At 35.1% G+C, this 25081-nt stretch overlaps 1 protein-coding gene across 1 annotated transcript in view; it reads right to left on the reverse strand.

Moving 5' to 3' along the window:
* The window catches only part of IQCM (IQ motif containing M), a gene marked incomplete at its 5' end in the record, with an annotated part of 334909 nt that overhangs the window by 261677 nt on the left and 48151 nt on the right, over positions 1 to 25081 (reverse strand). The gene's annotated exons all lie outside the window — the stretch shown is intronic.

A 25081-nucleotide genomic window follows, 5' to 3' on the forward strand; every position in this document is an offset into this window, starting at 1 on the left:
GGATAAATCTCAAAAACATTATGCTAAATGAAAGAAGTCAGACAAGAAAACATACATAGTATATGACTTCATTTATATGAAATTCCTAAATTTCCAAAACTAAACAATGACACTAGGAATCAGATCAGTGTTACTTCTAGAGGCGGAGAGTGGGGCAGGGGTAGACTGACTGAGAAGTGGCAGACAGGAACTTTCTGAAGTGATAGAAATGCTGTGTCTCAGTATCTGTTCCCCAAAACTCACTGAATGGTACATTTGAGATAAGACCATTTCACTACTGTAAATTATATTTAAGTAAAAAAATAAAGACAAGTTAAATATTCTACGTATCTTCTAGTAGTATCTTCACATGAGCAATTTATATTATTCTTGTTATGGTGCCAAATCAAATTTGAGTTATAGTCCTAAAAGGTTAAAAGCTCCTCCTATATATCTTAAAGGTACTTTCTAATTTGAAGTTCATCTTGAGAATAAATAATTCACAAAACAAATTAGAGTATTTCAAAATCTAAATAGCCAAGTGGTTTTCCTGGGACTAAGCTCTTACTTTTCTCACTGGGAAATGAACTAAATTCAAAAATAGTTTTCTATATGTTGCACTGAGGTGGTTTTCTGTTGAGAATAAGAATTCCTGTGGATATTTTAAATTCATTAGTATGAGACTTTTTTAACTTTAGACCTTCTGCAATGTTATGTTGTGATTCAAGTATTAATACTCCATTCTAAAAATAGTAATCAGAGTTTAGTACTTCACAATTTACAGTTAACTTCTACAAAAACAATCTCATCTGATTCTTATATCCACCATGAGAAATAGATAAAGAGGGATTTCCCTCACTCATTATAAATAAGACAAAACTCTGGTTTTTTTCTTCTTTTACTCTTCTTATCACGAGTGAAATTCCTGTGAGTTTGTTTAACTGTTTTCCTGTTAAATTCTAACCACATTTTTCTATCTCTATACATCTCCATTTAAGGCTTTTTCCTTAGTTAAGATCCTCACTTTTCCTAAATAAATTATCCTTTTTATCAAACTTTTTTTTCATTTTGAGGCCTATCTTGGGATACAAAAGCAATTTTAATGGAGCCAAGAATACAGTAAAAGTTTTTTAACAACCTTGAGAAAATATTTGTTCTCACTTTCACTGATTATTAAAAACCTAACTCTGACAAAAACAAAACAATAAAAAAAGAAAACAGAATTATAACTATAAAGAATAATATAAAATGACTCTAATTTTATTTAGCCATTTTACTTACTAATTTCCTCTGTAACAATTTACTAATTCTAATGAGAATTATTTTTAAAAGACTCTGTATTAGAATCACACACAAAATTCTATTTTTAATCATGTATTATTTCAGAAACACTAAAAATTGAAAAAAAATTGTGAATACTATTTTAAAAATTCATGTTCTACAAGATTAACTGTGGAAAAACACTTTCATTCACATGAAAATGATTAGGGGCAATTAAGATCATGAAAAACATAAGATTTCTTTCTAAAAGTCTGTTTTTCTTTCTTGTAAAGTGATAAATTATATCCTTTTTTAAAACACAATAAGAGAAAATGCAACAGTCATTTAAATATTTTTCAATACATTCCCAAATCAAGTTTTGCCCCACAGAGGAATTTAAGTCAAAAATTAGAAACCCAGAAAAAGAAAACTTTCTAACATTCTATTTTCCTTATTTCCATGTTTTAGCCTTCTATTCCTTAAGTCAGATAAGCTTGCAAAATATACTATGACATACATGTAATTTACTATGGTCATGAATCATTAATTCTAATTTTTAAAACTTATACCAGAGAAAACTACCTTAGGTGTAAGAAAGGGATTATAAATCTAGTTGGAAAATTGCCTTTAAAAGGGTTTGGGGCCAGGTTAAAAGAATAAGATCTTGCTTTTTGTATTCTAAAAATTAATTCAAAGTTCACTGTAAGTAAATGGACTAACATTAAGATTTTGGTTGTTCATGGACAAAGTCAAATTCACAGTGTGTATATTCAAGAAGAAATATTCCAAGCAGACAATAAGAGAGAGAAAAAAAAAAAAAAAAAACACTTTCAGAAAATGCTCTCACAGAGATTTCCTTTATGGAACTGATGGTACAAGTCATTACCATGACATTTAATAAATGGCACTTTTTGACTTCAAGTCAAAACCACCTTGGCTTTTGTTTGTAAGCAATAGAATTGTAGCATATTTTGCCAACATAGTTTCAAAACCTCATGTTTAAAAGATTCATATGCATGAAATGCTTGAAAGAAACATCCCTTATATACACTGTATTTCCCAGTGGACACAGTGTAGCACAAACTGATAAAAATTAAGGGTCAAAAAATAGGAAATCCATTTTCATACCCATTGGTGTGTAATTAAATAGATTCTTTGAATACTTGCTATAAATTAGTTCCAACTTAAAAGCAATGGAATATTTTACCTTTTGCAAAGCATTCAGGAATGACTAAAAGTATCCTTTTCCCCCTTTAGCAAAGAAGGGATATTCTGCGATCTCAACAGTTACTGCCTTCATCTGTCTAAACTATAAACCGATCTCATGGACTGCATAAGAAAATTTGGAGCTCCTTCAAAGCTCAATCATCCAAATACAACAGAGATTCTCATTGGTTTAAAGTACATTTTAGAACATAAGAATATCGTTCCAGGATGTTAAATTTGAAGAATGACTGACTTTGGTTTCCCTGTGGGTTAGGACACAGTAATGAATAGTTCTCCTCAGACTTAGGACAGATTCAAAAATATATTGAAGGACACAAACATGTCTCCCAGTCCATAAAATTTGTATCACCCTTTGCCTTATGTATTAGAGAAAACATATCAAGTTTTTTTCTTAATTAGGAATAATAAATGTGATGGTTACCTAGCAGAACTCACACATAACATAGTATCTGCTCTAGAGGGGTGTATGTTCTAAGACATATATATCCAATAAGAATCAGTAGCCTATAGATAAGTGCTTAGTTTTTTTTCTTACTTTTTTAACTTTTTTTCAAATCAAAACTGTTATTTACCACAGTTACACTCTATCAGGCAAGCAATACTTAACTAAACATAGAAAGATAACATAGCATGGCTTTCATCAGGACCAAACTAATTGTTACACCTAGTATTTTAGTTCAGTACATGGTTTTGTCATCTGCAACCTCAGCAGATATTTATCTCATATTTACTAGATGCAGCTAAACAATGGATGCTTATGGTGTGGCAGGCATGTTGAGAACACAAGATGTTGAGAACACAAGATGAACAAGACAGCCCCAAGCTTTGAGAAATACACAGTCTAGTAGGGAAAAATAAACAAAGACAACTCACCACCACTTTGTACTAAGTGTTTAGTAGATTTATCTGTGGAGGCTCACTCAGAAACAAAGCAACTCTAGGGGCAGCTTCACTGGTAAGGGGACCCTCAAGGATGGTAAGTGGGTCTAACGTGGAGTAGAAGAGTTTCTGTCCCTTAGAGGAATTAGAGCTCTGAGTCCTACATTCTCAGGACACTCAAATCCTCTTTGGAGATCCCTGAGACTTAAGTCCAGAGAACTGTTTAGGCAGACAGTAGAGTGTAGGTGAGAGAACGCAGCCGAACTAGAAGTTGCCCACAATACCCTGCAAGGCTGCTCAGGCAGAACAAGACTGGGCTGTCAGGAGCCTCTCAAGAAACCTAACAAATTGTTTAACACTGTGCCATTGTCCTAGTTGTTTTAACTAGAAACTCCAAATAAATCTCTCCAGGGGTTTAGCCCTTCAATTCTTGCTTTAAACCCCAGTTTAAAGACTCTGCCTTCTTCATAATTTTATAATACACGACGAGATCTTCAGAACCTATCCTTTGTCCCTAATGGCCTCTGCAGTGTAAAGTAGTCTAGATGCATGGTGACCAACCATCCCATTTTGCCCAAGACTGCCTCTACTTTAGTACTGAAAGTCTCAGATCCTGGGAACCTCCTCGGTCCAGGGCAAACTGAGCCAGTTGGTCACCCTAAGATGTCCCACTCCCAAGCCTCTAGCAGAATAGGTACTCAGCCTTGCTTTTCCTGGTGAAGCTGATCTTTTAAAAATCTACTGTTGTAAAAGTGTAACATACATAGAGGAAAGTACACTAAATGTTATATGCACAGATTTTAACAAAGAGTGGAGCACTTAGTACCAGAAACAATATATTTGCCCCACCCCAGAATGCTTCCTTCCCAATCAAAGTACTTTCCCTCTCCCAAGACCTAACTACTTCCCTGACTTTTCTATTAAACATTTGTGTCTTTTTTTATAAATGTACCAATAGTATTAAAATATAACGCTTAGTTTTACCTTTTTATTTGAACGCGATCTACCAAAATACTTCTGTGTTTTGCTTTTAGTGCTCAACATCATATTTATAAAATTCATCCATGTTGCTGCATGTAGATACAGGTTGTCCGCTCTCTTGCAATATACTCTTCCCTTGGATTTACCGTGATTTATTCATCATTGTGCTGTTGATGACATTTGAATTGTCTCCAGCCTGGAGTTATTACAGACCATGCTGCTATGAACATTCTTTTTTATTTTTTTTAATATTTATTTATTTGGCTGTGCTGGGTCTTAGCTGCGGCATGTGGGATCTTTAGTTGTGGCATACGGGCTCTTAGTTGCAGCATTCGGGATCTAGTTCCCTGACGAGGGATGGAACCCAGGCCCCCTGCATTGGGAGCATGGAGTCTTAACCGCTGGGCCACCAGGGAAGTCCCTGAACATTCTTGTATGTGCCTCCTAATTTATGTGTGTCAGAGGTTCTCTAATGCAAGTCTATGGATTAGGAGAATCCTCATCATCTGGGAACCCGAGAGAAATGCAGATGCTCAGGTCCCAACCCAGACTTACTAAATCAGAATATTCATCTTACCAAGATTCATTTGCACATTAAAGTCTGTGTGGAAACTATGCAGTACAGGGTGAGAGGCACTGCTCTACAGTGAGCTAAGGAGTGGAATCACTACCATTAAGCTTTACTTGACACCAGTAAGGGTATGAGCATCCCCAGCCTTCAACATCCTCACCAACACTTTGTACTCTCAGTCTTTTAGATCTATAACCATCTGGTAGGTGTGGTCTGGAATCGCCTAGCTTTCCTTTGCATATACCTAATCACCAACAAGGCTGAGCATCTTTGTATAAGTTCATAAGGAATTTGGATTTTAAACTCCCTTTCCAGTCTTTTGTCCAGTTTTCGGCAGGTTGTTTCTCACTTTCGCCCTAGTTTGAAGGAATCTGTTATATACACTAGGTTTTAGAGAACTGTTGGTGATATATATATTGTAATTTTTTTCTCCCACTCTGTGACTTGTCTTATTACTCTTTTTGGTACATTTGATGAATAGAAGTTCTTAATTTTGATATAGGTAAGTGAATCAGTTCTTTCACTTACATTTGGTGATATTGTGTCTTGTTTAAGAAATCCTTTCCTACTCCATGACCTTGGATATATTTCACTATATTGTCTTATAAAATTAAAAGATTAACATTTTTATTAAAATGTTATTCATGCAGAAAATTGAACATAAGAATTCAGTTTAGTAACTTTTCACAAACATCCTTGTTAACTATGACTAGATTAAGAACCAGAACATTTCTAGCAATCAGAAGCTCCTCTAATATTCCCCTTCAGTCACTACTCGCCAAGAGTGAGGTGATGTGAAATAGTTGTCTAGTTGTGCTTTTTTCTGTAAGGATATTTATTCTAGTACAATGTATTGAAAATTCCCTTTTCTTCCCATGCATATGTAGTGCTACCTCTTTGGTATATCATGTATTTTTATATAAGGTATAGATCCCTTGGCAAACTCACAGCCCCAGCTTGGCCTGGTGATCACTGTCTGACAGCCCTAGAAATAGAGACATCACACTCCAGACCTCCTGTCCACACTGGCTCTCCAACTCGCTCTGCTCATCTATCCTTGCCCAAAGTGGACACCAGGCCCGCCAGGCCTCTCACCCACAGCAGCATGCCCACTTCCCCTGCATGCCTGCATGCCTGGTGTCTGTCCTTAACTGAGGCTCGCATGCAACTCAGAAGGCTGCTTCCTGCTCACCCAGTAACTGTAGACCAGCTATGGTCCAGCCACACAGGGAACTTCTCTGCCTGCAACAGGCTGCAACTACACCTTCTCCAGTCTTGGGGAGGGAGGTCCCTTCCAAATTCTTCCATCTCTGCATACTCTCCTTCAGCCTTAAAATACCCTATAGAATTCACTGACATCTCTTTTACCATGTCTTAATAACTCTTTATATTAAATTTCCCCAGTTTAAATCACTATGTAGTACATGTCTCCTGATTAGACTTAGAATAAAATAAATCCTTTATATTTCTGAAATATAAATTTTTAACATCCCCTGAAATATAATATTAATTTATCCCTTGAATCCTTGATAGACTTTACCAGCAGAATCATTTGCCCTGGTAATTTGGGGAAAAATATTTTTCACAAAGATGTACTTTCTTCAATAATTGCAGAAGTCTTCAGGTTTTCTATTGTTTTGTTAAGTTAGTTAGGGTAGTATATATTTTTCCAGAAACCTTCTTATTGTGTATAAGTTCTCAATATTCCCTTTCTTTTTCTGTTAAGTCTATTTCTATAGTGATATCACCTTTTATATTCTTAATATTGATAAAAGGATAAAAATATATATACTATGTAAACAGAAGTCAAAAGAAAGCTGAAAAACCTTTTACTTCAACTTTTCTATAGTCTATATTTTAAATGTATCTCAAAAACAACATATAGTTGATTTTTTTCACCCTATACTCTGAAATTCTTTGACTTTTAACTGGAGTATTTTGTTCATTTTTGTTCAATGTATGTGATAATAATTATAGATGAATATAAACAATAGTAATTTTTTACTTGTATCTACCTTCTAATTTTCATTTTCTATTTTACCACGTTCCTTTCCTCCCTCTTCTTGCCCTCATTTGTGTTATGTACTATGCTTAATGCTATTTTTAACTACTAGTTTAAAAGTTACACAATTATGAAAGTGATATTCTAGATATTAAAAAGTGAATACTTAACAAAAACTCTTCAGATATTGCCTCTGCCATATCCCTTAGATGGGATATCCTCTCCCTCTTGGACTCTGATCATTGGGATATTAGATCTCTTCATAGTATTTTCATAGTATCATTCTTGCCTTCTCTTCTGTATTTTGCAACTTGTCTTTCTATGTTGCATTCTGGATAATTTCTTCTAACCTTACTATCATTTCACTGGTTATCTCTTCTGCTGTAACCAATATGCTACCAAGTATGCCAATATAGTTATTGTGCTTTTATTTTCTAGAAGTTTTGTTGTTTTAATTTCAAATTTATGTCACTTTTTATAATTTCCTATTCTCTACAGATATTTTCAACTTCTCTTATTTCTTTAAACACACTAAGTATAGTCGTTCTAATATTTGACTCTGATAATTCCAATATGTGAATCTAAATGAGCCTGTTACTATTGTGTATTTTTTTAGCTGGTTTTTGTACCTTTTGCATTGTTTCTTTATGTGCTTAGATATTATGGACTCCTTGATCTTCATTGCCCTTAAAAATTCATTTAAGCTCCTTTCATTCAAGAGGGTTTACATTTCCTTCTGCCAGCAGCCTGGGGGCATTTCCAGTTGGAAATCATCTTAACCTAAGTTATAACTTGAGGCTCCCTGACTAAGCTAGGCTATGCATACACAAGGTACAAATCCATGCAAGACCCTGTGAGTGGCCACAACTCCTCAGGGAATGTTTCTTTTTTCACATTTTTAAAACGTTTTTGCTTTGGTTGGAGAAGAAATGGGATACATCCTAGATTGCTCTTACTGGCTTAATGTAGGGAGGCTCTTTTATAAAAGTCTCCAACATGGACAGGCCCTGAACCTTGACTCTGTCCTCCTTACATACACGCTTCCTCTTCCCAGGTGTCCAGTATCACAATGCTTTCATGGCATAAACAAGTTTCCCACTCGAATGTTCTGCTTCTTACTCTGGTTAATAGGCGGTCAATCAAAAATTGACCAGTGGAGTTCTCCACTGTCTTTTTAGTTCTTCAGTGATTTTTAAGATAATTTAAAAACGTAATTTATTTAAAATTTTTTTTTATTTCAAAATGGATGATTTACCCAAATAACATTTCTCTCCATTAACTGAAATAAATACCTCGTTAGAATTATTAAAGCCAAAATTTAATAGATTTTGTTACGCACAAACTAAAACAAGATACTATTCCAATATCCACAGTTCCTTGGCTAAATAACACTTTTTTAATAGTTTTATATAAGTATTTATCTGTCCATAAGTAGATAACTAAGCAATGTTGGCCTATATTTCTATCTCCTGAAATAATAATCACTGGCAGGTCTCCAAACACCTTTTTCCCAACTTAACAAAGACACAAATTTAAACACAGTATTAAAATAAGGAAATCAATATGTCTCAATGGTTCAATATAGCTGTTATAAAAAGCACAATGTGTTTTTAAGAATACTTTAGATTTGTTTCACAAAAATATTACTTATCTGTTAAAAAATAAATTGTGAGTTATAACAATCAGCTAATCCATTCTCTACCAAAAGATACTACCCCACATGTTATGGGTTAAATTGTGTCCTCCAAAAAGAAATGTTGAAGTCCTAAACACCAAATATCTCAGAACGTCATCTTTTTGGAAATAGGGTCATTGCAGACATGGTTAGTTAAATTCAGATGATGTCATACTAGAGTAGAGTGGGCCCTTAAATCCAGTATGACTCATGTCCTTATGAGAAGAGGAGAGACACACAGACCTAGTAGAACAGAGCTATGTGAAGTCAGAAGCAGAGATTGGAGTCATGCTGCCACAAGCCAAGGAATGCCTGGAACTATCAGAAGCTGGAACAGACAAGAAAGGGTCCCCCTTAGAGGCTTCAGAGGGAGCATGGCCCTGCCAACACTTTGGGTTTGAACTACAGCCTCCAGAACTGTGAAAGAATAAATTTCTGTTGTTTTAAACCACTCAGGTTGTGGTAATTTGTTATGGCAGCCCTAACAAATTAATACACCCTATTAAAATGTTATGTTTAATTTTACTCATCAGTAACTTCTGAAGAAATTATAAGACTATCATTTAACATAAAAGTACAGATAGGTAATAATAAGAGCTTTGTGTTGAACATTAATGTATGAACTGCAGATTTTTCAGGGAGGCTTGCTTCTTGGCATTTGCTTTAGTTACTCAAAATATTATCATGCCTTTTCATTTGTAAATTTTGGGGTAAAAATATAGTCTTTACCCCTTCTTCTCTTAGAAACAGTCCAAAAATAATAATAAAAATGAAAAAATCAGAAAAGCAAATTCCTGAGATGAAATGAGAAGACATCCACAACTCGGAAGCACATTATCCAAGAAAGAGCTTCCAAATACACATGAAAGTTAAATGAGAGTGGAAGAAAGGGCAGTTAAAGATGCCCATGGTTGCAGATCTCAGACAATGCAGAGAATAGCTCGCTACGACAAGTAGCCACAACCCGAGGAGCGAATCCCTTCGGAAGAACGGAACTGAGGTGCTTATTCTGACAGCAGAAGCACCGTGGACCACGTTCTTACAAGGTCTCAAGAAGTCAGGAAAGGGGGCTGAATGAGGAATCACACAGAGATAGGGCATATTTTCAGGACTCAACCTCCTTGTTGTGGGGGTAAGGAGAGACAGCAATGTGAGCTGTCCCTCAGAGTGGGCACAGAATGGCTGAGCGGGAAGTAGAGGCTAAAGGAACTCATATACAAACAGGGACCTGTGTCATTAGTGGTGTCTCCCATTAATCTGGAAAACTGCTCTGACCCCTGACATACACAAACCTCCAAAACTCCTACAAGTGGCTGGCACAGGAAGAACTCACCACAAAGTGAGTAATGAAAAAAAAAAAGGTATACAAAAAATACTGCAGAAACAAATAAAATGGAAAAGATGCTAAAAAATATGATGGATAAATACCACAAGAAAAATGTCTCCAGGGGTAACAAAAGGGATGAAAACTATTGCCACAAACAATGTAAACATTTTGACCAAACATATTGCCTAAGGTTTTTGGAGGGAAAAAAAGGTAATTGTTTCTATTAAATAACTCCCCCCCTGCAAAGGAATGTAAAACCTGAAGAAAGATATGGTCAGACAATAGAAATACCCATGTGAGTTGATGGAAAGAAATAAAGTCATTTGCAGAAATGAAGGTCTATGTCCTCAAGGGCATTATGCTAAGTGAAATAAGTCAGACAGAAAAGGAGCAATACTGTATGATGTCTCTTATATGTGGAATCTATGAATACATATATGTATATGTATATATATGCTAAGCTCACAGATATGGAGAATAGATTTGTGGCTGCCAGAGGCAGGGGATGGAGGGTGGAAGAAATAGGTGAACTGTTTTTGTTTTTTGTTTAGGTAAATTGAATTTTTTAAAAAAACAGAAATGAAGACTGACTATGGGACACTGAAAACAGGATTGATAGAAGAGAACAATGTGAAAAACAATAAAGACTTTAAAAGGATTACAAGAAAATGATACACATAGAGAACAGGCAAAGGAAGAAAAAAGAACAAAATAATAAAATAAAAATATATTAAGGACATAGTTTCAGGAGCAATTACCAAAATAAAATAAAATTAGGATCTTCAAATTGAAGGACATACTTTATATCAGGAAAAAAACTGTCTCTGTTTGATGCTTATCGAAACATATCTCAGAAACATTATTAGAATGCAGAATTAAAGAATCTTTTGAATAGCCAGGCCAAAAGAACAATACGCCTATAAGAAGCAAAGTCACAAGCTAAAAGGCAGTGGAGAAATGTCTACACATTACTCAAGAAAAATGAGTGTAACGTAAGATTTTTATCCTAGCCTAGATGACACAACTAATAAATAACTAACTGAAATTTTAAGAGGGAAAAGAAGTTGGTAAATGATGTGAGTAGCCGATTTCAACATCATTTATAGTCAAGGCGGAAAAGTACCATTTGGAATTAGTAAACTGCATGATCAAAAAGAGGTATATTTAAAGTATAAGGTATAGAGTAAGAGAAAAACACATATCTAACAAAATCTGGTGGTGGGTTAAAGAGAACGGAGGGAAGAATAAATAGATACACACAAATTCTGTTATTGTTCACAGGAGGGAGTCATAGTTATGTATAAAGAAAATATGTCTTCTACTCATGAAATATTAACTGCTATGGGAATTGACCTCCTGTCACAATGAGAAAATTAGACAAAAGATTTATTATAAATATATGGTAATTAGAGTGTAGTAGTACTCTTCCAAGGCTAGACAAACAGATTGATGGAACAGAAAAAGAGCACAGAAACATATCTATGAATATGTGGACATTTATATGGCAGAGGTGGCCCTGAAGACCACTAGGTAATGAAGGGATTTTTCAGTAAACATTTCTAGGACAATTGAGGGTCTCTATGAGAGGGGAGTGGGGGAGAACGGGGAGGGAATAAAACTCGATCCTCCTCTCACACCTTGTGCAAAAATCACTTCCAGTGTGCTTAAAAACCTAAATATATACATAAAAGCAATAAATAATTTAGAAGATAATAATGGACATTAATTCAATGATAGGTAGCAAAGAATTTCATATTTTAAAGACAAGATACAAAAAGAAATAGTCATAATGGAAACATTGATAATTTTCAATTCCTACTTATCAAGAGACACCATAAAAGAGTATATAAAGACAAACCATGTAAAGCAGAAACTAACACACCATTGTAAAGCAATTATACTCCAATAAAGATGTTAAAAAAAAAAAAGACAAACCATGGAGCTGGAGAAATTTTTTCAACACATGCAACTGACAAAGATGCAGTTTATAAAATTTTACAGAGAGTTTTTACAACTTAGTAAGAAAGACATTCAAAAGAAAATTGTAAAAGAAGCAACTAAACAAGATTTTTTTGAAAGAGGAAATCCACATGGCCAAGAAGCATATGTTAAGAATGCTCAATCTCATAAAAAATCAGAGAAATGCAAATTAAAATAAACAATTTTTAAAACACTGAATCCCAACTGATTGGCACAAATTTATGTGTTTAACAATTCTAAGACCTGAAGAGGTTGTGAAACAATGGGAATGTTCATTCTCTGCAAGTGTAAATGTGAATTAGCACTAATCTTGTAATACAGTTTGACATTATTGAGAAGTTGAAGGTATACATAATCACGAACCAGAAAATTCTCTCCTTGGTATAAACCCTAGAGAAAGTCCTACACATGAGCACCAGGAGATATACACAGTATGATTCATAACACTCCTAAAGTGAAAACAGCTCAACGTCCATCAAGAATAAACTAAAAACTTCATGATCTATTCCTAAAATGGTATACTGTACAGCAGTGGAAATAACAAACTACAGTAATATTTAGAAGCATGGACAAATTTTATAAGCAATGTTGACCAAAACAGGTAAAGCACAGAAAATACATGCAGTATGATTTAATTTACATAAATTTTTAAAATATGTACAAATAATTCACCATCACTCTGGATGGTAGAACTAGAGAGAAAAGCACAGACACTACTAACACAAAACTAAAGCTAGTGGTTAACTCTGAGGGGCGAATAAGAGTGTTCTTAGTGGGAAGAGAAATGGTGTGTGTGGAGGGGTGACTACTGGGCACTGACAGTGTCCTATTTTATGAGCTGCATAGTTCTTACACAGGATTAACTGTGTAACTGTGTTAATTCTTCATCACATCATACCAGGTTTTCATTTATTCAGCTGTCTCTCTGTCTGTCATGGTGTGGTTTTATTTGCTATTTAATGTGCTCCCTTGAGCATGAGGACACTGGCTGGGCAAGCACAGACCCACATAGGTGTGCAGGCTGCGTACACCCATGGGGCCTTTCTTGCTCCTGCATCCCGACCCGCATCAGGGGCAGAGGGTGGCTGCAGTCACTGGGCTGGAACCTGGAAGTGGGTGGTCAAGACCCCATCCCGGTGGACAGAGAAGGGGCCGGGAGGTGGAACCAACTGCGAACTAAGGCTCCAAGCTTCCAGTGCATGTTCCATTATCCTATCAGACTCACTCACAAACCACAATTTTAAAGGTAAAATTATTAAGAATTTCACAATGGCAACCACAGAGCATTAAGGCCCAAGCACTTACCCCTTCTGAGGGTGTAGTCCTATGTGACTGAAGGGTCGCATACCCATGAAGCCAGCCCCACAACATACATATAATGTTTTCTGTTCATTTCTGCCTGTAGGTTATATTGCACACGCATGTGTGTGAGCCCTTCTATTTCCTTCTGCAAGTCCCAGAGCCCTGGGTCAGGCCTGAGTAGAAGGGAAGTGAGAAGATCTGAAGTCATTGTGTCATTAACGTTTTAAATTGGCTATCAGGCTGAAACTGATTTACCAGAATTGTTCCTATATCTAAATGTAGGCCTCCGTGTTTAAAGGCTGTTTTATAAATTAAGTATTTATAATTAAGATCACAGGCAATTAATTCCACAGCATGCTAAGCAACTGAACGTAATTGTCCTTGGCTCCACTTTTGATGCCAAGAACCTCCTACTCTCTGATTCTAGTTTCTTCCTTTCCACTCATATGTAACTGAAAAAAAGTACTATGTTTGGTGGGGTAATGAATAAGATCTAATAAAAGTGGACACAAATAGATTAAGTCATCTAATATGTGACTTAATTCAATTTCGGAAAAGAAAGGGGGTGAAAGGGAACCAATCAGGTGCTCAGCTTATGATACTTCAACACTTTCACAATAATTCTGAAAGGCAGATACAAATATCTCACCCCTACATAAAAGGACACAGATGTTAGGAAGAGTAAATACCCAATCCAAGGGCATCCAGCTAGTAAGTGGGTATACACATGGTTCTATCTGACTACAAATTTATCCTATTACCTTTCGTTGCTTCCTTTTTCTCTTTTTTAAAACATTTACTGTCCATTTACTATGTGCCAAGCATTATCACAGAAATGAGTGACCGAGATCTGGTGCAGCCCCGAATCCAAGGCTGTGCTGTCAGTATGGTAACAATGTGCCCATGAGCACTTGAAATGTGGCTAGTATGAATTGAGATGTACAGTGTGTTAAATTATGCACAAGATTTCAAAGACTTAGTAAGAAAAAAAAGGATGTTAAATATGTTAATAATTTTTCATACTGATTACATATTGAAATGATAAATTTTGTATATATGCTTTAGGTTAAATAAAAAGTGTGTTTAAAATTTCTTTCAGTTGCTTCTCTTTACTTGTTTAATGTGGCTACTAGAAAATTGTAAATTATAAGTGTTTCTCAAATTTTATTCCGACTGTACATCACTGGCCAAAAGATATTCTCTCAATCTTACTTCAGGATATATAAATGAATTGCCTATCTGTAATTTTAAAATTATAGGTTATAGCTCAAGATTATTTTGAATAAGAAATTTCATATTTGAATCAACTATATTTTGAGATTGTTTGAATAAGAAATATATGTAATTCACTGTGGAATACATCTTCCTCCCACCATCAATATTTATTGACTATATATCCCATCTCTCTTGAGATTTTTAAAACTGGCCTAAAATTAGCTAAAGCGTATTTGTTTTTCTTTTCCTGACAGAGTGTATGGTGAACAGAGAAATACCTGGATTCAAGACACAAGCATGCTTGTAATGGATTGAAAACAGTTTTTACACCCCACAAGTATCTCTTAGAGATTTCCTGAACACTTTTAATATCATAGCATGCATTCTCCCAGCATGAAAATTTTTGGTTGTTTAGAATTTGTTACATTAAAAATATTTTTCACATTTTCCTAAAAAAGATGAGGCAAGTTGTGTTTTCAGACAATAAAACACTTGTGCTTTTATGAAATGTCTGTTAACATGAGCAGTGGGGCATCATACAAGACAGCTATCTTTCCTATTATATTGTTACATACTGAAAAAGCAATACAAACCAATTTATAATTCAATATAAAGGCAGATGCAGTAACATCACTGATGAACTTTTAAGACTGACTGAAAATGCAATTTAAAAAAGTATGTAGAGTAGTAAGAAACAAAATTTAGACTGTATGGGATCAGATGGACTAAAACTGATTCAAAAATCACACAAATTTACACGAGCTTTCAGTCCATAACATTAAATGTACCACAAAACAGTCATTTTATAAGCTCATTGTATATTGAATCATTCTGTTCTGCCTTGAAATACAGCTTTAAAATATCCTAATTTTAGAGTTATAGAGCAAAATATTCATTGCTACATATAAGACAATATGAACATTTATAAAGCAAAACAGTAAAATGGAACAAGAACTAAGAATCAGAAGCCTGATACTGGTGAGACTTGAGCTAGTTGCAAGCTTCTTGATATTTAGTTTCTTCACCTGAAAGATGAGAAAAGTCAGACTGGCCATGCCTGAAAATCCCATCAGAATCAAGGAGACAACATATAAAAAGAAACTTATTACTAGTATATTATTATATTAAAAAGAAATTTGTTCTATTATTTTATTATACACACCTATCCTTCAGTTAATATTTTGAGTAGGCATTGTGGCAAAAATAATAAAAATATTTTAAATATCTTAAATTTCACTTTTTCAAATCACTTTTATAATCACCTTGGTATAAAATAATAACTGAAATTGCACTAATGAAAGAAAATATTTATGAGAAGGTACTTAATGATTACAGTAGAATTTGGAGAGATAGGTAAGGACAGAATTAAAAGGGCAACTATCAACAGTCTAAATGTACACAAGGCGACTCTCTTAGAAAAACTTGTGGTTACCAAAGGGGATAGTGGGGTGGGGGGGTATAAATTAGGAGTTTGGGATTAACATACACACAGGACTATATATAAAACAGGTAAACAACAAGGACCTACTGTGTAGCACAGGGAACTACATTCAATATCTTATAATAACCTATAATGAAAAAGAATCTGACAAAGAATATATATGTGTGTGTGTATATATATATATATTTGTATAATTGAATCACTTGAAACTAATGCAACATTGTGAATTAACTATACTTCAATAAAATAAATAAATAAATGTACATAAGACAAGCATCAACTACCTCCCACACCACCTGTTATGATATAGTGGAAACTTGCATAAAACAATCTATTTAGAGATTTTACTATCTTAGATTTTGTTACTTTAAAAAATCTATTTTCCACTTCTGAAATGGGTTGAGACTCCCTCCCTCCCTCCCTCCCTTTCTTCCTTCAGCTGCCTTCACACAGTGTCAGAAGGCAGGAACAAAGAACATGTCTTTTCCTCCTCTGATACTGAGTGCCATGAACTGAACTGTGTCCCCACAAAACGTATGTGTTGAAGCCCTGCCCACCAATGAGACGGTATTCGGACATGGCATCTTTGGGAGATAATTAGGTTTAGATGAGATCATAAGTATGCGGCCCTCATGATGGGATTAGTGGATAGGAGAAGACCAGAGACTTCTCTCTCTTTGAATGTATGGTTTGAGGAAAGGCCAGGTGAGAAAACAGCTACAAGGCTGCAAGTCAGGAAGAGAGCTCCCATTAGAACCCAATCATGCTGGCACCCTGATCTCAGACCTCCAGCCTCTGGAACTGTGAGAAAATACGTCTGTTGTTTAAGCCACCGAGTGCATAGTATTTTGTTGTGGCAGCCCAAGCTAACTAGTACACTGAGTAAGCCCTGGAGGGGCAGGCAGGTGAAGAAGCTGGAGAGTTTGCTACCCGGGTACGTGGAGGAGAATTCTCTTACAATCACTGGGAAGAAATGAAATGGACATTTATATCCAATTAATGAAAGGAAATTAATAGACTTAATTAGAAAAAAATCAAAATTTGTATAGCCACTAGGTTTTAAAAAGATGCAAAGGGAACAAAATTGGAAGGAAATAAACAAGTTGTTAGTCATGGAGAGGGTGGTGGCACTAATGGACAAGTTTTTTCTTTTCTCCAAATGTTCTTTAGTATGATTATATGTATTTTTATAACAAAAAGAAATGAAAACTAAAAATTTGCTATTGATCTTAATATGAGTCTAATTGTGAGGGTTTCATTTTAAGCGATCTTCACAGGGGAACGAGGACTATTTATAAAACATTTTTTGAGATCTCATGTGTCTTCCACTTTCTATCGGCTATTTTTAAAGAAGGACTGATGTCCTCAAAAAACTCATCCATTTTACTGAGAGAAGACTGCATCACACTTATTAGATAACAATACCATATATAACAGAATTTAGAAAGTGTTCATTGTTATGAGTAAATGCTGAAGTAAAACCAAATAACAAATATTAGGGTCTCAAGGTGCTCAGTCAGAGCTGACCACAGCATGAAGATCAGGAAAATATAGCAATTAATAGAAATTCATGAAATAGACAGCAGTGTACTATAGAGAAATTTGACAAAGCTAAAAATTTGGTTTAAATAAAAAAGAAAACAATAAAGTTAACTGACTTTAGCAAAACTGACCAAAGAGAAACAGGAGGAAGGAAGAGGGGGAGGGAGGAGGAGAGGGAGGTGGGGGAAGAGAGAGAGAGAGAGCGCCTAAATAATTAATATCAAAAATTAAAAAGAAGACATCAGTACAAACGTTACTGTGGACAATTTTATGGCAATACTTTTGACAATTTAGAATATCATTATAAACATAACTTACTAAAACTGAAAGAAGATGAAAACAAGCAAAATTGCAGGTCATTTCTCTCTTCAGTAAAAAGAAAAAGCCCTCAAAAGAATATTAGCAAATTGAATTCATATTAGGTTTATTCCAGGGTTGAAGATTAGTTTAACATCTGAAAACCAATGAGTATAATTCACTAAATTAAAAGAACAAATGAGGGGTTTCCCTGGTGGTGCAGTGGTTAAGAATTCTCCTGCCAGTGCAGCAGACACAGGTTCGAGCCCTGGTCCGGTAAGATCCCACATGCTGCAGAGCAGCTAAGCCCGTGCGCCACTACTGAGCCTGCACTCTAGAGCCCGTGAGCCACAACTACTGAGCCCGTGTACCACAACTGCTGAAGCCCGCGGGCCTAGAGCCTGTGCTCTGCAACAAGAGAAGCCACCACAATGAGAAGCCTACACACCGCAACAAAGAGTAGCCCCCGCTCACCGCAACTAGAGAAAGCCTGCGCACAGCAACGAAGATCCAATGCAGCCAAAAATAAATAAATAAAATAAATTTATTTAAAAAAAAAGAACAAATGAGGGAAATCATACAATCATCTTAAGAGATAAAGAGAAAATCATTTGATAAAGTACAACATCGATTCATGATAAACTCTTAGCAACCTAGGAACTTTTTAGTATAAGAAGGAGAGTCTATAATAAACACAATACATTATACTTAATGCTAACATATATAATAACTCCTTCTGAGATAGGAAATGAGACAAGAAACCTTCTCACCACTTCTATTTTACATAGTGTAGGAAGTGTTCACTACCACAATAAGGTAAGAAAAAATAAATAAAAGCTCTAGAATAGGAAGGAAAGAACAAAAACTATCATCATTCATGGACAACATGATTGTGTATATAGAAAGTCTAAAATGAGCAATATATACACCAGATAAACTACTAGAAGTAGTAAGTTAATTTATAAAAGCCATAAAGATATAAGGTCCGTGCAAAAAAGATCAACTGGATTTCTATATTCCAGAAAAGGGGGTAGGGATAAAATAAAATTTTAGACACCATTTAAAATAGCATCAAAAACATCAAATGCATAGAAATAAATCTTTTTTAAAAATGCAGAATATTATAAAATATTATTGAGACAGTTCTAAGAAGGCCTAAATAAAAGGAAGGATATTTCATATCCATCTGTATTTCATTCTAAAAATTTGTTTTTCTCAATTCTTAATCTACCTGGAGGCAGGTATATCTAAATAAACATTATCTTTAATAATTAATAATAATTATGGCATGGCTTGTGGGGTTAAAGTTTTAAAAAAGAGAAAATTGAAATAATGGAAAATGATAGTAAGAAATTCAAAACGGAGGAAGAGCAAATCTAAAGTGCTTCATAGCCCTTTTATTATCCCGGAGAGGATAAGATTTTTGCTAAATTTTACTGTATTTGAATCAATATTATTTGTTTATCAAAGACACCTTAAATAAAGTGAAAAGACTAGCCACAATATAATTAACAAAGGATTAGTACCAAGAATGTAACAGAATTCCTCCAAATCTGGGGTGGAAGCAAAGGGATAGAATTTGCAAGAGGCACGGTAGATGATAGTTTCTGTCAATATTATAGTTTTGGGGCTGAGGGATGATTTTATTTGTGTTCATGATAATACTAAATAATACAAAAAATAAATTAAAGAGGGCAATTCATGGACAAGTGATGATAATGCATCATGAAACAGTAATTTCTATTAATCTAATTCTAGATACCTGAGGCCAGACAACAAATACATGCATGTACAATAAATGCTGATAGATACGTAGATAGATAGATAGACAGACAGGAAAACAGAGAAAAGTGATGCCAGTTTTTTTTTTTTTTTTTAAACTAGGAAAGTTCTAGGCCACCAGGAATAAGTATAAGCCCTAAAAAACAAATCACTCTAAGGAACATTAAACCCCTATGGAATCAGGCTTTCTTATATTTTCTGCTTTTATTATTTTTGTCCTTTCCTGGTAGTTCAGCCAGGTTACTAAAGTTATTTTTTTAATATTTAACTAGAAATTTTAGGTGTCCTGTACCCAGAAGTCTCTCCTTACATGGTTGTTCACGATATGCTCAGAAACATGCGTGCACACGTGCACACACACACACACACACACACACACACACACACACACAGCTGTATTTTTTCTAGCTGTAAGTTTTTTATTCAAAATGACAAAAACATATTTGAGCTCCATTGGTGAAAATATTTATTCTGATAAATTAGATAACTTTCCTCATTGAATAGAAAAAATAAACATGAAAATTTTTACCACTCTTTTAGAAAATAAAATAGCAGTTATCTTCATTCATCCAACAAAATATAGTGAGCACTTCCTATGTTCCAGGAATGATTCTGGGTCCAAGGGATTTATTAATGAATTAATCAGTCAAAACTATCTGCATTCATGGAGATTACACTATAGCAGGAGTAGACAAAACCAGATAAGTAAGTAGGCAATATGTCCTGAGGACTTAAATGTTAGAGATCAAAATAAAGCAGGATTGGTAAATGGGGCTGGGTGGGGGGTATAGTTGCTACTATAATAGGCTGGTCAGGGATGGCTTCACTGATCTGAAGGCATCTGAACAAAGCCCAGAATTTGTAATGGAGTGATGCTGTGACGTCTAAGGTAAAGAGCTTTCCAGGCAGAAAACAACATGTACAAAGTTCCTGAGTCAGACATGTTAAGTTCGAAATGCGTAATAAAAACCCAGGCAGAAATGTTGATTAAGCATTTGAATGTGAGCTGGAATTGAGGAGAATGACCAGGCTGGAGATATAAATTTGAGTCATCTGCATATAAATGGTAGTTAAAGCTATGGATTAGATAAAATTACCAAGAGAATGAGTATAGCTCGAGAAAAAATTCAAAAATTAATCTCCAGGCCTATGAACATTGGGGGCCCCCAGACACCCAGTGGGAGTTAAAAAAAATGTTGGAGTTTAGAAGGTAGTCTGGTTGACTGGTAGTGCTCTTCAAAATGAGATTTTGGAACTATTTCAAAGGTCTCTAGGCCATAACTTTCAGAGAATATATATATATATATATACACACACACACACACACACACACACATATATGTATATGTGTGTATGTGTGTGTGTGTGTGTGTGTGTGTGTGTATATATATATATATATATACACATACATATGTGTATATAGTATGAAAGGCACCAAACTCATTGGAGGAGAAGAACTCAAGGAATCAAGAAGCCAATGAGTTACAGAGCTCATTTATTTGGATACCAAAATCACAAAGAGTTATTACAAGATTAGAGCTAGTAAAAGTTACAAGGATCCAAGGGCTAAATTCTTTAGGATATGAGAGAATGGATACAAATCAATAGATTACAGTAGGAAGGAGAGGTAATGAAGGATATCATTTGATGACATGATATTCAAAGCTGGCAGATTTAGTGAAGAGGGAGGGAGAATGGTCTAGAAACATCATGAGGAATAAGGAGATCACCTCACCATCTCCAGTCCCAGAGACATGAAGCATGAGAGAGAGAGAAGACCATCACCTCTTAAGAGAGCAGCAGAGAAATAAATGTCCTGAGGGTTGGGGACAGAGCACAGATTTCAACTAGACCAAGAAGGTGAAAGGAACACTTAGAAGAGGTTAAGGATTCAGGATTTTTGCTGGCTACTGGCTAGCAGTTCAAGGATAACAGTAAACAGGTTTCAGAGGTGGGAAGGGTGAGGGATAAACTCAGAGAAGAAAGACATACAGAATTATATAGATAGTGGGGTTTTGATGATAAGAGTTGACCTGGAAGTCCTTGGTGTCTTGTGGAGACTAATATAGACAGAGTTAAAGGACATATTTAATAAGATTCATCCTGAGGGTCTCAAGGCTGTGAACCTAGCAAGTAGGGAGAGGTAAGAAATCTTGCCAAGAGCAGAGTCTGGGGGGATTGGTCCTCTTCTCTCCTGCCAATGATTATGTAGAGAGGTTTTAATATCTGAGAAGCAGCCATACAGGAAAAGGACATTTTCTAACCTTTCATCCCTTTCATTGAGGGCAGTTTCATTCTTTCCTTGAGGATGACAGAGAACTGAAAGGATCTGCACCAGGCCACACAGAGAACTGGTTCTTATGGAGAGCAACGTGGGCTTCTTTGACAAACATGGCCACCTTCCTAGAACTCTCTTTGATAAAGTCTGTTAAAGAGTTTCTACCATGGGCCTATTCCATTAGAATCATAAAGATGGGGAGAAAAATCACCAGTGAAAGGTGTGCTTGAGGAATATCATTTTAAGAATGACCTTCCAAATTCACTGAAATAGGAGGGCAAACAGGCAGAGTCAAGGTCTAGAATAGGATGTGAACAATGACAATGGCAAAAATAGTTGAATCCAGGAAAGGCTGCCATGATTGTGTTTATACAATAACCATAAACCTCACTTCCTGAGTTCAGTGCTTTGATAGTGTAAGGCAAAGTCGTAATGAGGTGTGTCTTGTGCTTCTAGTAATACGTCCTTTAGGACAGGGTCAAAGCCTTTTCAAGTGTATCATGCTTTACTATGTATATCAAGGGAACTGTAGCTAAGAATTACAGCTCAATTTATTAAGTACTAGGATGTATGATATATACTTCACAAGCATTATCAAAAAAACTTTAGGTAGGTATTGTTATTATTCCCAATTTAACCAATGAGGAGACTGAGTCACAGAGTGATTAACTTGAATGAGGTTTCCCAGCTAGAAACTGGCAGGGTCAGAATTCTAACCTCATTAGAGTAACTACAATAACTCCAGTGCCTTCACTCTTAATCACTGTGCTATACTGCTTTAAAAGGCAAGGCTTCAAGCAGTATTAGGTACATACATTTACATATATAATACTATAAATATATTATTATTATATACTATATATCAAAAGGATAGAAATCATGACTTTGTCTTAATTCCTATGTTCTAATTTCCTCTCCTTTTTCCTTTAATAAGAATAATTTATTTATCCTAAAAAAAAACTGGGCAACTTTAAGAGCCCAGTAAATTACCATACACCCCAGAGAAAACCACAAGATCTATATTCTCTCACAATTTAAGCAACATTCTGTTGTTAAACAGACCTCAGTGGCTGTTTCAGACATTCAGTGAAGCTGTAACTTACTAAACAGAGTTACAATAATATGTGGATAAAAGGCTTTGTTGTACAAATTTTTAGACTCTAGTCTTAAAATGAACTAAAAAATTAGCAAGCATAAAAAATATATTCATTATTTCTTCACCCAAGACACAAAGCCAGGACCACACCTAGGTTATTCAAAAAGAAAATCAACATTTTTCACATTTTACTAGTAGCTTACATAAAATAAGTTTCTGGCCACAGGTCCTCAGATATTTCTGCCCTTATTTTTAAAAATGTTGCAATTATAAAAGAGCAATTTAGCTTAAAACCAAACAAAATAAAACAAAAACCTCACATACAACAAAGCAGTGATGAAATTCCCATTCTTACTTGATTAAAAATACCTTTCATTTTAAGGAAAAAAGAATAGCTACCCTGTAGCATTTGGAAATAATGATTTTTACTGCCATTTTTTATACTTTTAGCCTGTTTAACTTTAAATTTCCCATGAGGTTTATGAGTATTGAGAGACTTACATCATAAAACTAATAATCTGCCCAACAATTTGGTTTTAAATCATGTAAAGTACACTGCATAACATTTTACTTATTTTTATGGTATCTGAGCAGTCTACATAAAATCAGCATAAATAAGAACTATAAAAAGATAGTATCCAGTGTTATTCTTTTGCATGTTTATATTCACTGCTGTTATTATTGTATTTTATTTTCCCAAATTCTTTTTTCTTTTATCAGTTATCAAGTTTTAGCTTACTGTATAGAAACAGACACATAGATACATACAGAAGTATATTCCATTTGAGTGGCTTCTCCTATTAATTTATCTTCATTCATTCATACATTCATTTAACAAATGTTTATTAATGCCCAATATGTGGCAGTCACTGTGATAAGTATATGAATTCTTTAGCTTTCATGAAGCTATAGTTCTATTAGTAAATATTTCAGATATTTCAGCAGAACATTTTTGCACAGCTAGAACCTTTAGCAAATCTCAAAACATATCATGTAGGTGCCAGCCTTACACTCACAATTTCACAATAATCTATAGCTAGTAACTGGGATTCTCTCAACAAATATTTTAGAAGAAAGGTCTTCTATCTTATCTTTAGCACTAAATGAACAGTGGTCAAGCTCCTGTATAGTAAGCTCCACATATACAGAGAAAGAAGACTCACATATCTACTTTCAAACTAAAGCCATGAGAATTACCAAACACTTCAATGGGCTAATAGGCTCCTCCACAAGGGAAAGACACATGTGATTTACCTGAGGTGGATGGTATTTGAAAATAGAGGCTTTTATCAACCCTTAGGATGATCCTGAATAAACTCTAAATGTCACACAATTAGTAGAATTTTGACTACGTCGTAGTTAAGGGCTGTAAACATCAGTTTTCAGGGTCATCGGGTTGGTTTTTTTTTAAATATTTTATTTGTTTATCTTATTTATTTATTTTGCTACATCGGGTCTTAGTTGTGGCACGCAGAAATTTCGTTGAGGCATGTGGGCTCTTCGTTGCAGCGGGCGGGCTTCTCTCTAGTTGCAATGTGTGGTTTTCTCTCTCTAGTTGTGGCACACAGGCTCCAGAGCATGTGGGTTCTGTAGTTTGCAGCACACAGGCTCTCTAGTTGAGGCACAAGAGCTCAGTAGTTGTGGCGCACGGGCTTAGTCGCCCTGCAGCATGTGGGATCTTAGTTCCTCAACCAGGGACCAAACTCGTGTCCCCTGCATTGGAAGGCAGATTCTTTACCACTGGACCACCAGGGAAGTCCCTAGGGTTATCAGATTTTAAGACTGTTATCTATTAAAACTATTTCACCACCAGACCCTGTACCATATGAGGAATTTTTGATAGCACTTACCTCTTCACATACATACTTAATGCTAGACTCAACTGAGACCCACACATTATTCTACTACCCTGGGGCTTCAAATTATCTGATCAAGCCTTAAAAGAACTTAAGCTATGGACAAATACAAGAAGTAAATATTTTAAATAGACCTATTGTATGTGTTCAAGATTCTGACATTATATTCACAAACAGTAATAGTTTGGATGAATATTGGTTCGATTAATAAAAATGTGTTTGATGAGCCTCCAGTTGATGTTTAAATTCCTTCTGTAATAATCCAAACAAATAAAGGCTGGTAAAATTGTAGATGGATAAAGGAAATTTTAAACAAGAGTGCCTTGAGAAACCAAGGAGGAGTTTATTCTGCAAATTTTCAAAAATGCATTCCAAAATCAATCAAAGTCCC

Source organism: Grampus griseus (genome assembly GCF_964374135.1).
Source record: "Grampus griseus genome assembly, chromosome: 4".
NCBI lineage: Eukaryota > Metazoa > Chordata > Mammalia > Artiodactyla > Delphinidae > Grampus > Grampus griseus.